The 6,022-nt window shown below is 47.1% G+C and overlaps 1 protein-coding gene and 1 long non-coding RNA gene across 2 annotated transcripts in view; both read right to left on the reverse strand.

Annotated features, from left to right (window-relative positions):
* ARHGAP31 (Rho GTPase activating protein 31) overlaps positions 1–6,022 on the reverse strand; it is a 100,197-nt gene that overhangs the window by 89,946 nt on the left and 4,229 nt on the right. The gene's annotated exons all lie outside the window — the stretch shown is intronic.
* LOC145723902 (uncharacterized) lies at positions 3,381–6,016 on the reverse strand. Its single transcript, XR_014149291.1, has 2 exons — positions 5,500–6,016; positions 3,381–5,181 (listed from the first exon to the last, which is right to left on the reverse strand). It is a non-coding gene; the product is annotated as an uncharacterized LOC145723902 (long non-coding RNA).

A 6,022-nucleotide genomic window follows, 5' to 3' on the forward strand; every position in this document is an offset into this window, starting at 1 on the left:
CCCCCCCCGCCCCCCCCCCCGTCTTTCCTTTCTGAAACCAAATTGTCATTAGGGGCAGTAGAGAAAGGGGAACTGAGGAAACCATGTCCCATTTGAAAGTCAGGCTTGGGGTGAGAAAAAACAGATTACTCCATGAGTATATTTTCCTGACCTTCAGCTACAGGCTCTGTGCCCAGGGTCCAAAGAGCTTTAATGCACCCTCTAAGGGCCCCCAAGTAGTGTTTGTGTCCTCAGTTCTGAGCCCATTCAGGGCCCTGCATCTAGCTTTGCTTTGCCATAAAGCAAAATGGCTCCTCCCCATTAACATCAGGCCCATGTTCTAGCTATTAGCCAAACAAAAGATTTTCCAAATATGGACCCAAAAAAGCATGTGCACTTTGAAGGCCACAATACGCTTAAATAGCTAAAACATATTAAAAAAGAAAGCCAACAATTGACGCCAAAAGCGTGAGTCCTTAAGGAACAGAACAGCAAGACAAAAGCCAGAAAGAGGAACAAAAATATGCATTGTAGGGGAGGGGCAAGCAGGGAGGTGTAGATTTATATGGAAGGGCTGACATCATTGTTTCCCAATAATACTCTGCATGCAGGAAACAGATGGGAAAGAAGTGGTGGAAGGGACTACTTATGGTAACAGGGCATGCTCTCTGTTTAGAAGCCTGCCGTTTGGAACCTCAATGTTTTACTTTGAAAAACTGGGGATGAGAACTCCATTGCCAGAAGTTTTATTAAAGTCTAGCTAAATCCTGCTGAACTTATCACCTTGGCACTGCATGGTAAAATGGAGCTCTGCATCTCAGAGCCTGATTTATCGCCAGCTGACCTGTTTGGGTCCAGAGGACACAAAGCTGTGGAATGGGAATTTAATGTCGGACAGACAGGCTTTCAGTCCTGGTTCCTCTACCTCCTGGCTGGGTGATGTTAGGCAAGTTACTCAGCCTGAGTTGGTCTTCATATAAAAAATGGGAGACAAAAAGAACTTTCCACACCATAGGGCGAGGTCGAGGTACACTGGTACCATACTGCTAGACTGAATCAAGACACATAATTGGGACGGTCACTTAACATCATTAAAAAAAGTTTTCTCTTTTAACAGACTCCCTCATTGTCCTGCCCTTAGGCAGGGCACAGACAACAGCTAAACCAGTTGCCACTCTTGGTATGATCCGCTACTCTGTATTCTCCTGAGGGTAGCTTCACTCTCCTGCCACTGAAAACAGCCCCCGCCCCCAAGCCTGGCCACTAGAAGTCACTCTCAACCACCTTTCTCAGAATTTCATCGTCTTCTCCCTCAGAGGGCAAGAAGGCGTGACCAATCACAAGTATCAGGCAAGACCATGTTGTTTCCTGTCTGTAGACACCAAGCATCCCATCTCCCCCTATCTCTGTCATTCCTCATGGTCGGACGATATTTATCATGGAGCCCTCATTTCATTCTTTGTACCTCTTTTAGCTATCTTCCTCTCCCACGACCCCACTACGCTGAGAGCAACTTGAGAGCATCTTTGTAAATCTGAGAGTGTCCTGCACATTAGAGTCCCATAAATACTTTTTGCGTTGAAATGAAAAACCCCACACAAGATGGTTTCTGAATAAAAACATGAAAGGAGCCAGGGAAAGAAATATGCATAATTGCACAAATTAGCTCAGTTGCCTGTCACGAAAGCTATAGATATATTTATAGTTTGCCAGAATCCTACTTTATATGTCAAACTGTTTTCTAGTGTCTGTAACAGTAAGAGCTGGGATATGTTGCTTTGGTGTGGGGGGGTGACATTCATCCCTCTCTCTCTGGGGGTGGTGGGGAGGGGGCCCCAAAGGCATTCTGGGGCAGCATCAGGCCATGGGCGTGGTACTAGGGCCTGGTATGCATCAGCCAAGCTTGAACTAGAACAACGAGTGCCTGAGACTCCATCCCAGAAACTCAGTTGGTTCTGGGGCCCCGCCAAGAATGTGGTTCATACCAAGGAGTGATTGGTGAGGCACTAGGAAAAGGCAGTGTTTCTGGGGCGTCCTGTGCAAAGTCTGGGTCAGTTTCTATCTTGGAGTAGCTAGAAGCCCCCATGGGGAACCTTAAACAATCTTGGATTCCTGATGCTCTAGCACATCAGCAATGTCTCTGGTCCTGAGCTTTCTGGAAGGGCTGTAACTCTGACTTCCTGTGGAGGAAATAGGGTCAGTCAATCAAGTGCTGTGTGTCAGCCACGGGGCTCACCCTGAGAGGCACAGAGCACGACCAAATCTGCCTAAGCCGTTGACTGCCACCTGCCTTCAGCAGAGCTCACCACTGACGTGCCAGCCAGAAAATACAAGAATAGGGGAATGAAGATCAAATTGGGTGTCTCTGACTCTAACGCAAAGGGTGTTCCAAGAGGGAAGAGGACTGTGGCTGCTGTGGGCAGGGAGGGGCCTGGGAGGAAAAGGTGGGGTCTGGTTGGTCTTGAAAGTTGGTAGGTTTAGAATAGATGTGTGTGAAAAGCGCCTTGCAGAGGGTAAAGTGCCATGCAAATGTCCGTTGTTATTACTATTAATGATCTAATGGCGGGGGGCGGGGGTGCGGAGAACGAAGCAAAGAGAGAAAAAGCTACTTTTTTTTGGCAGGGTTGTGGGTTTTGTTTTTTGTTTTTGTTTGTTTGTTTGTTTTGACAAAACTGTAATGTAAATGCCAAATTATAAAATGTGCTACTCTGGGAGACTGTGTTTGTGCCGAGGACTATGGCCTTGGGAGTCAGGGAGATCTGGATTTAAATCCTGCCTTTCCTATCTCTATAATCTTTGTAAGATATTTAACCTTTTTCATCAAGTTTCCTCCTCTATAAAATGGGAATAAAAAAATGCCTGATTCTTACAGATGTCAAAAATATTACTTGGTATGTATAAATTGACTGGCACATAGGAAGCAATCAATGCAGACAGTAACTCTAACTCCTAATAAAAATAACAAGCAAAGGGGTGCCTGGGTGGCTCAGTCATTAAGCGTCTGCCTTTGGCTCAGGTCATGATCTCAGGGTCCTGGGATTGAGCCCCGCATTGGGCTCCCTGCTGGGGGGGGGGGGAAGCCTGCTTCTCCCACTCCCACTCCCCCTGCTTGTGTTCCTGCTCTTGCTGTGTCTCTCTCTGTCAAATAAATAAATAAAATCTTAAAAAAAAAATAATAACAAGCAAGTCTGACTTGGGGCTCGGCCTTCATTTCGAGTTCCCTTCTCTCTTTCCAAGAGACCTTCTTTTCCTCCTTCTTCCTTTAGCCATCTAGCACCATCATGTTCTCCTCTTTCTCCGTTAAAAGTTGCTCTTAGAAAAAAATCTAATACCAGTATCTGCTCTTCTTTGAGTTGCAGTCAGCTTCTTTCCTCTGGGTGCTCTTTATTTTAAGCCTTACCTAAAACACTATCCTGGGGTGGGGGAGAGTTAGAGGGATAGGCTCTAGCCTCCTGAAGCTGTAGCAGACTGTGGCCCCACCTCAGTAAGGACTTGAAGCAGAGGAGCATCAAGACCAATTAAACTTAAGCATGGCATTTGTACTGGGGCATAGAAATAATTCAGAAAATTGGGTGGAACATGCACCCATAAGCAAAAAGACAAGTCATTTGAAGGGTGGGGATAAGTGGGAAAAAACGACATTGGCTTAAATTCAAGGCAAGTCATGAGTGAAAAACAAAACAATAAGAAAACAAGTGGCTCCACGTTCCCGGGCCTCAAGACTGGTGTGAAGGCACCACAGAGGGGACAGTGGAGTTCTGAAACCCAGAGGCCAGTGGGGGCGGAGAGCTCAGCTTGATCAGTCTATTCTGGAGGAAATGAGGACCAGGGCGCCCCAATTAGAAGGGTCTGTCACTACTTTGCTCCAAAAATATTTAGCTACAATATCTAATGGAAAAAGGGGGGGGCACATTTCTTATCCCCAGACTAAGTCCTGGATCTTTCAGCCCACCCGCTTCTCCCACCCACAGTCACACACACTGCCACAAGATCCCAGGAAGCTCTCCAGTGAGGTGATTCCCAGGAGCAAACAGTCCCCACCAAGTGTTTCAGAACGGCCTAGGTCAATCAGCTTCTGGAATTCAGAAAGCGTTCTCCCCTCCTCCCCACTCTCACAGCAAAGTTTTCCAGCTAGCCTACAGATGCCTGATGGAGTGGGGGTGGGGGTGGGGGGAAAAAAAAGGATACAGCAAAAACTACAGCTCCAATGGCACCGGGGAGCTTACCCCCCATTTACAGCATCGGCTATGGAAATATGTGTTCCCGCTTTCATCAGGTTTCCCTCTGCCCCAGCAGAAGGCCAGGCCTCCAGCTCCCTCCTACCCCACAGCAGATGGTTCACTTGGCTCCAGCGAATGTCTGGGGTGAAAGGAGAGTGGGCTTCCTCAGCAGGGCCAAAGCCCGAGCCTCCTGAGGCTAGAAGGCATCTGAGTAGCTGCCGGTGGGGGTGGGGAGGGAAAGTGGAACGGTGAGGCCGTGCCTGTGGTCAAGGGACTGTTGGCATAGGTCTGGAGGGTGGCCAGAGGGAGGGCTGTGGGCAGATGGAAGTAGCTGTTTCTATTCTCTGTAAGGGTTGTTTGCCATGTCCAGACCATACAGAGTCAGTGACAGTCGGACTTTGTGTTATCAGTCCGTTTGCTTCAGTTTGCTTACTTCTCTTTGGGTTCTTCCTGTTCAATTCTGAGACCCAGATATGGGGATGCCCCTCGAAATCAAGCCTGTGAGGTTGTTGTTCTGTCCCCACAAGCTCTACCTCCAGGACCTGATTTCTCTCTTTCAGTCCCCTTTGGTTTCAGGAGCGGCTGGGTATCTTTCTCAGAGTGTTCTGAGGGCCCTTTCGACTCAGGTTGACATTTTGCTATTCCACCGCTCTGCACTGATGGTCCACTCCCCCGTGGCCCTGGGAAATGCCTGCATGAAACGGACTCTTCGTTCAGTGGGGCAATCAATCTGCTCGCCATCCCTCTTCATGACTGATTAACCCAACTGACCATATCATTTTCCTGTTCCATTGGAGCCCTCCCTCATTCAGTCATGGATGGTATGTGGTTATACTAGGGCAAGTCCGGGGTCTTCTGATAATAATAGCGACATTCATAGCTTTCCATATGCATGTCCCCTGCCAAGTGCTTTGCCGGTATGAACTCATTTATCTTCATATCAGCCCTCTTATCACCATTTCACAAGTGAGGAAACTGAGGCCTAGGGGGTAAGTAACTTACGCCAGGGTCAGGAACAGGCAAAGCTGGAATTCAGTGCCAGACAGTAAGCTTCCAGAACTCCTAATGGGAGTCCCCAGCAGGGGCACCTGACTTGGGAGGTGAGGGAAGGTTTCTAGAAGGAGCTGAGAGCTAAAGAATGAAGAAGGAGGTAAGGGAGGGTGTGATAAGGATGTGCCCGGCACGATGCTGGGGAGGAAAAGGCTAAGCCAAAGAGAGTACCTGCCCTGGTTCTCCAGGCAGTGTTAAATCCTGCCTTGAACAGAAAGACTTTGTTCCTATTTATGTTTGGGTATCTTACCTATTTGATTGTAGATAGTAGCTTTTACATGTTCTCCTTCAGTTATGACAGCTAATTTCAAAGCTTCATTGAGCCATTCGTTTCTGAAAGTTTGTTTACATCCCTTAGACTGTAAATTTCTTGAGTCTGGGGTGCATGTTTCTTTCTCTCTCACAGTACCCCCACCATGCCTCAATCCCTATTTGTTAAATAAACCAATAAACAAACTGAGAGAATGATTTAGCCTCAGAAATTTTATATATATATATATATATTTTTTCTTCCTTTTATATCTGATAAGAACTAGAAAAAAATCTTAGTCATAAAAAGGCTCACAGTTCTTATCAAACATTCTGAATAGTCAAGGCTCCTTATCCAGGGAGAAAATGGTCCGTAAAACCCTATACAGCAAACAGTGGATCCCAACTCTGCCCGCACATCAGAATCATCTAGGAAGCTTTTAAAACATACCCATGCTGCCTGGGCACCAAGAGATTCTGATTTAATTGTTCTGAGATGGGACCTGGGCAACACCTTGCATCAC

The sequence above is a fragment of the Leptonychotes weddellii genome, chromosome 1, assembly GCF_054177405.1.
Source record: "Leptonychotes weddellii isolate Sample4059 chromosome 1, ASM5417740v2, whole genome shotgun sequence".
Lineage (NCBI taxonomy): Eukaryota > Metazoa > Chordata > Mammalia > Carnivora > Phocidae > Leptonychotes > Leptonychotes weddellii.